This window comes from Falco punctatus (genome assembly GCF_963210335.1).
Source record: "Falco punctatus genome assembly, chromosome: 9".
NCBI classification, from domain to species: domain Eukaryota; kingdom Metazoa; phylum Chordata; class Aves; order Falconiformes; family Falconidae; genus Falco; species Falco punctatus.
The window spans coordinates 27,129,773-27,137,590 of record NC_137589.1 but is presented as its reverse complement, the minus strand read 5'-3'; positions in this window follow the sequence as shown (position 1 = coordinate 27,137,590).

The following is a 7,818-nucleotide window of genomic DNA, read 5'->3' as shown; positions in this document are numbered from 1 at the left end:
AACACATACAACTATTGAACTCTGAACTCACAGAAGACTTCTTCTGTTGCTGTCCTGAAGTCATGATTTAATTGGAGGCCTGATCGTTACCCGGTAGTGAAGCCATGGGGCCAGCTTGCCCTGAGGTATGATGATACTGAGTTAGGAAATGTTGGGGTGGTTCCTGGAAAGTGCTGGGAGAAGGTTTGGATGAGCTCTATGCAGAAGGCTGATTCCCAGGAAGGATTTGAGAAAAAGAGAGGTCAGTTCCAGCAGAACACAGGTATATGACTAAATTTACATGTAGAAACCTGCAGCTGTACAGCCAATTCAGTTTTGCATGTGAAGAATCAAGTTCAATCACTTAGCTAAAAAAGGGCTAGAAACGTTTGCAAGTGATTGTTTTTCTCTCAGCTGGGGCAAAAAGTAAATGACCTACAAGGAGCCACAGGTACGATTAGGATCCTTCCCTGTTTTTTTGCATCTAAAGTAACTGCTAGCAACCTGCAGGCTTTTTCAGGTGCAAAAGTGATCAGTGATGTGTTAACAATTTGAATTTGGGGTGCACTACTACAACCAGTGTGCCAGGACCAGCAGTTAAATGACCCAAGTGCTATCTTCTGAAGATCAGTTCCTTCTTAAGATGTCTCACATGAGGCATCCAGAAATGCAGATGCCCAAAGATCATGTGTGGTTCAGAATCTGCTCAGTGTTGGGAAAGAAGAAATGTGTTCCCCCTCTGGGGTTCAGCAAGGGGATATGAATCTCTGGCCACTTGTGAACAGCAGCTTATTTAAAATGTGCATGCAAACAAAAAGCAACAGCTTCCATGCTGTTATCAAGCACTACTGCTTGCTTCCTTACCAGGATGACTCTTAAATTGTTCCAGTTGCCAGTGGACCATGCTTTACTGGTTCCAGTGGACAGCAATTACCAAACCTGCAGATTCCTTCCTTCTTGTTGTGGGGAGTCAGAAAAAAACAGATGACATAAAGGAACCAGGTGAGGAGGCAACTTGATTCTCCTTCCTCCTGAGATGAGAAGACAAGGGGAGGATTGAGGGGAGAGGACAGGCAAAAAAGTATTTTCAAAGAGAAAAATGGAGGAGGGAGAATTAAAATATCAAGGGGAGAGTTATCAGTGTGAAGGAAGAAAGGCGCAAAAGACGCACGTATAAAAAGCTGGTGAAAGATTACTGGGTATGAAAAGAGGGCACATGCTAGAGGAGGAGCTCCTGGCAACTTCTTATCTGGGTTTTCTAAGCTGTGCCTGCGGCTCTGTGCGAGCACCATGCTGATGTAAATAACAATTATCAAAAAAATACAGGAGCACTCAGACCTCTAATCCTGCAATAAAGTCACGTGGGAGCTTAAAACTAATTAAGGCTTCCCTTTAAGCTTTAAATCTAGTCTATGTGTAGTATAATATCCTGAAGATACTCCCTCCAGAATCCAACAAGAATTTCAGACAAGGAAGAAACTACTCTGCAAATCAGTTTCACACATTGAAAACAAGCTAGATTTTTACTGGGTATCAGGAATCGCATCATTTGAGGAATCTGAGAATCAAATCCAATTTGTTTATTATCGATACATACCTGTCTTATTGCACACTTTCAGGACAGTATCAAAACACACTATAATGTTGCTGTTACTGTACCCATCAAGCAAAACTAACAGTTATGAATTAATTAAAGTGTAACAAACAGATCTGAAGTAACTGCCTCTGTAAGAAGGAAGATGAAAAAGCCCCCCAAGACAGATAATGGTTGGCACAGATGAGGATGATCCTCCTGCAGTTCTTCAAAGGACCTCTTCCAACGTAAACAGAAGTTTTCACTTTGCAAGTCATACTATCAAACAAAAGTCTATACAGTAAAATTAACCCTTTAAGGAGAAGACAAGACAGTACAAGCTATTGTTGATATTTGTTAATCACATCTCAATCCATCTTTGAGATTGCACCTAGTACATAGAAGAAAACACAAACTGGTTTTGGCAAGTGAATGCTATGGCTGATTCATCCTTGTCTGTGAACCCCAGATGAAAAATGGGACCACCATATCCTGGTATCTACATCATGTTGGAGCTTTTAATAGCAATTCTGGTATATGGTGAATGGTAAATTCTGATTTTTCAAAAGCTACACATGAGAAACCTTTAATAGGCCTAAACTATATTCTGAGAAACAGTGTTTACAAATTAAAACATTGTTTTCTATCATTTAATATAGTTGTTATAATAAAACATACAGAGAGCATAGGATATGTCCACCAGACTTGTTTTTAATCGAATTTGAACTCATTAACTGTAGCAGAACTTGTGACGAAGGCTACAGATTAGCTTTCTTTTCTATCTTTGAAAAGAACAGCTTTTGGAAAGAGCTGGACTAGATGTGAAACCTCTGGCCCTGTTTGTTCAGCATTATAGTGTGTTTCTGAATCCTTATGTCCCTGATGACAGAGGTGCTTTTCTATTTATGCTCTTTGTATTCAGTTTGTGCACACTGGAATTATTTGCACTTTTTTTTTTTTTTTTTTTTTTTTTTGTACTGCACAGGCTAATGTCCCTCTTGCCTTAGCTCATGAAAAAAGAACAATCTGACTACTGAAATTAAATAAAGAAAAAAAACCTTACAAGCCACACAAGCTTAAATAATAGAACAACTTAATAAAAGGTCTCCATGTGTTTCTCATTATTTTCATGTTGTGTTTTTTCCACAGGCCTATGTAGAAAGACTTGCAGATTTATAGGAAGAGTTTCACCTCATTATTTCCATTTCTCTTTTTTTTTCTACCTGTGGCTCATTTTCACCTGTTACCTTGATCCAAAAAAGCCCACTTGGATACTTGACAGGAGCTTTTCTCTCCATCAGTCTTCTTTCTGGATATGAAATATTAAATTAATTTTTATATATACACACACACATGTAAATGTATGTATATATGCATTATTAACATATATATAGATTTCTGTATATAAATGGAGATCTCTGCTATTCTAAATGTCAGTATTAAGATGCAATTGTCCATGTGAGTTACTATTGTCAATCTCCTAATACTTCAGAGTTCATAAGATAGATTTAGTGATTCTACATATACTTTAGTCACTTTGTTGACACAGGAGGTGGTGTAGGTATTAATAACACCCTGCAGAGAGAGGTTAAAAGAGGGAGGATTTACATGTAAACATAACAGTTTGTTCGGAAAAAAGAACAACTGTATGAAATGGATAGATTATACCATTTCCTAAAAAACATGCCACAGAAACTATAAACTCCCCATACTAGAAAATATTTATTTAACTCAGGAGCATGGATAACAGCTAGACAAAACTAAGCAACTTCCAGTTTTTATACATAAAGTGTATCCAAAGAATACCAGTAGTTTAAGTCTTCCTCTGTCATAAAGTAGGGTGGAAAGTAGAGCTGAAAATGAGAAGTTTGGGATCATGGAATAAATGCTGGAGAAATTACAGACCTTGGCTAACAAAAACAAGGTTGTTGTACAACAAGGTTGATCAGTTGTACAGAACATCTGTTTGTAACGGAGATAATGGAGAAGGGCAAGGAGCACCACCTCTGAACAAGTACATGCAATCTCATGAGACAAAATCCCTGGGAACAGAAGAACACAAAAAAGAATCACAGGTTTTCTTGATTTGTCATATCAGGAGCCTCTCATTCAGGAAAATTATCCTAAATGTACAATGATCAGAGGTAATGAAATCTAATGAGATAATTACACAGCTCTGGTGACATTTGGAACCTTTTAGATGTTGGTGATTTTCACTAACTGATTGTTATTACAATCCTGTTTGATGTTGAGAAATTGGAGCACATAAAAATTTTTTCACAGATGTTGCTAATCTGTGTTGTGCATGGCAGTGCCTTCACACAGATTTGTCTCAGAATACAGCATTTCATCGCTCTCTGAGGTGCTTTCTGGACTACAAGAGCTATCAGTCAGCATCCACCCTCCAGCCACCATCACTTATGGTGAAGAACTTAAAAGGAAGACCACGTACAAGTTGCCACTTTTTAAGGAGGCTTTCAAGAAGGTTATGCAGCTAGTCAAGAATGTCCTTGGAGCAAAAATGAGACAATTTAAAGCGTAAGAGTTGGCATGGAAACTAGTGAAGCTTAGATGATAAAAAATAAATACACCTTTAAAGAAAAAAATAAGCAGAATAGCAATACAAAGTATCAATTAGCAAGAAACAAGAGACTCTTCAAGCAAAAAAATAATCCTTCAGGAATCAGAAATCTGATTTTAGTGACACCGGTAAAAAGAGGCCTAACCTACAGAGATAACATATAAAATAAAAACTAGGAAGCTTCAATAACACTTGAGAAAGAAACAGTTAAATATATGAAAATAAATAAGAATTTTAAAGTATTCTATAATTTAAAGTGTAGAATTAGTCTACAAGATAACTGGTTAGTTTGCAGACCTCAGGACAGAAAGCATCATTAAGAAATACATGTTGCAAAGAACCTGCGCAATTTACCTGCATAAGATCATAACACATAAATTTATCTCAGAGCAACTTTTCCCCAGATAATCAAAACAATAATAGTGATTAAGACACCAGTAGAAAAGTTGTCTGAACAAACTGCCAAGCAAGGACAAGCTTCTAAGGCTAGATTTTCTTCAGACAAGATGTCCAAGGGAATTAAAAAATCAAGTAAGTCAGCCACCAAAATATGTGCAAATTATTATGAAAATATTCTTTTTTTACTAGACTGGGAGCTAGTGAATGTTATACCTACAGTAGACAGACTGGTGTGATCCTTAGCAGTACAAATCTACAAACCTTCAGGACACAAAAAAAAATAACTGGAAAAATAAAACTAGCAGACTAGGACATGTAGAAGATGATGGGATGTCAGGTCTAATCAGCAGGGATTCCACCAGGAAAACTGTGCCTCTGTCATCTACTATTTGCACAGCTGTAGCACTTGGAGACTGCACCATTTTTTCCCTGAGCTCTGTAGGCATACATATCAAATAGGAAAGCTGCAGTCGCTAAGAATCTGCAGACTAAGCAGTAAGAGTACACAGGTGGAAACAGTTGGCAGGAGGAGGAAAACAAAATAAAAATAATTGAGATCAATGCAGGAAGTAATGATCGTAACATACCAACTGGCTGGAAATTACTGAGTTTTATCTCATTTAGGAACAGGTTTGAGAGAGTACACTAGTACACAGCACATTTGCAGGGGAGCTCCTTTTAACATATGCAAAAAGAAAGGAGAAAATATACAGCTACTCCTTGAAAAATGGGTCAAAAGAAAACAAATGTGCAAAAAGGATCAGTATTACTTATGAAGCAGGTGAACAGGTGCATGGACAAAGAAGAATTTGTTTTCATAGGGTGTAGGAAAAGGACTGAGCAGAAGATACAGGTGAATAGTTAAGTAACTATGTGCTTTACATAAATGTCACATCAAAATACAGTAATACATGTTGTGAAACTGAATTGTGTTTCAGTCCAAAACGACTACTATTAGGTAAATAACAGATCATTCTTTGTCTTTTGCAGACTGTTTTGCTTGAACTGCAGTTTATCATCATTTCAGCAGGTACTCAGTGAATAAGGCTTACCACCAATATTTTCCCTGCACTTATTTTTATCAGGTAGGATAACCTCTACAGAGCTGTTCAAAACAAATTTTATTGCATGTTTGATGTGCCCTTTGCCTTGACTGCAATTAAAACAATGCACAAAATGTTTTTAAGGAACCTAAGAAGAAATAGGGTGTTAGAATTGGAAATAGCACCTGAGGGTCATTCCGATAATGCCCACAGCAGCACAGGATGGCTGCTGATTCCTGGCTAAACAAATGCAGAAAGATTATCAGAGATGTTTGCTATACATCTGTGACAAAAGCATTGAACATGCAAGAAAAATATACCCACCCTCAGCCTGCTCGCTTGCTGCTCCCTACTCCAATTCCCTGCCATTTCTCCCCATCATGTGTCTAAACAACAGGCAGCCCATCATGTGAAAACATGAACATACATGGGACAGGAGTAAATATGTGCCTTGGATCATGGGTCAGGGGTCCAGGCAGATGCAGCTGCAACACATGATGGCATATGACTGCAGACAAGGAAGGTGTGCATAAGTTACGGAGTACTTCAGTAAGAGGCTCTTGGCCTCCAACTAAACCCACTGCATTTTTTGCTGCATTCTGCTACAGGAGGCATACTGAGCTATCTAAAGGTAGTTACTACATCAAAGCCATGACAGGGAAGAGAAAAGGTGTTATCTGGGTCATCGAGTGTAGCACTGTGACAAAAAACATCTCTGCCACTGAACATGAAGTCTGTGGTTTGCTCCGGCCACATTGTGTGATGCAGAGGCCTTGGACTAACTGATATTGCTGGTGTTTGGTTGCCACTTTAGCGACTTTTAGTCACTAGTCACCTCAGAGCTCCCACCAAAGGAAGGAGAGGGAACAGATGGGAAAGAGGCACCCGGGGCAAACCTTACAGAGGAGTATAGGCTGGACCTGCGTGGACAAGACTAAATTGAGGTGTTACGCACCAGTGTCTTGTTTATAGAACTATAAAAAAACAGCAAACATGCAGGCAGCATTAGTATGTCTATTTGGAGTATGCACATGTTAAAGACGGGAAAGAATGAATGAGCGAACCCATGCACAAAGAGTTAACTACCACAGAGAAAGGGAAACCATCACGTAGAAAGGCTGGGGGCCAGCAAAAATCCCTATAGAGAAGTTTGGTATGAAATACACACCATGATGAGCTTTAAAGGAAAACTCTTATCATGCAGTATTATGCAAATTCATGTATTTATGCAAGTTTATGCACCACTTACAGGAAAGAAAAATCTATTATTGTGTTTTCAACTTATCACATGAAAGGTTATGTACATCAGCTACATTTACGTCCCGGTCTGGGATGATTAATTCAAATGATTAGTCGAAAGCTGATTTCTTCATTTATATTTCTCTGCATCTGACGGAAGCTGACAGCATGCACTTGGAAAGCTTGGTCTTCTTGCCCAGGCGTCAACGAAACGGCGCCCAGCAGCCCGCCCGGCGGGGGGAACTGCCGGGGGAACCCTGGGCACCCCCAAGCCCCGTTCTGCCCCACAGGCCGCCCAGGGCCGGTCCGGGCGCCTCAGAGAAAGAGGCGACAGGAAGTGGAAAGGAACGGGGCCGCCGTGATTAGGCCGAGCCGCGGCTCAGGTGCTCCCTGACAGCTGCGGGGGCTGTTGCCGTTAATAAAGCCTTGTGAGTAACGGAAGCGAACCACCGTGTGGCCACCACCGGCCCCGAGCTCCCACTTCCCTGCGGGGGAGGGAGGCCGAGATACCGGCCCTGCACGACTGCTGCCCCCGGTCGCCAGCTCGGCCAGGCCCGGCCCCTAGAGGCGCCGGGGCTGCGTCCCCACGCAGGGGCGCGGCGCTGGGCGCGCTGCACGCCGGGAGCTGTAGTCTCTGCGGGCAGAGCGTCCGCACCGCAGCACCAGGGGTACGCCGAGGGACAGCGCACCTCTGCAAAGCGGGGGGCACTGCGTGAGCTCGCCGAGTTCCCGCCGCCCTCTGCCGTCATGCTGGCAGGGGAGAAGCACCACCGCCCGGTGTGCCTGCAAGGAAACGCGCGTATGTCGCGTTTCGGTGCCTCTCTTCTCCCCTCGGCGTGAGAGACTGGGGCGCTCTCCTTGGAGCCTCCCCCTCAAGACGCACAGATGGTACGCCCCGCTGGAGGCCGGCGCCCCCCCGCCAGCCGGCTCGCCAGGCTCCATGGCCGGTCCTGCTTAGTCCGGGCGCTGCGTGCGCCCGCCCTCCTCGCTCTTAGAAGCTCTCT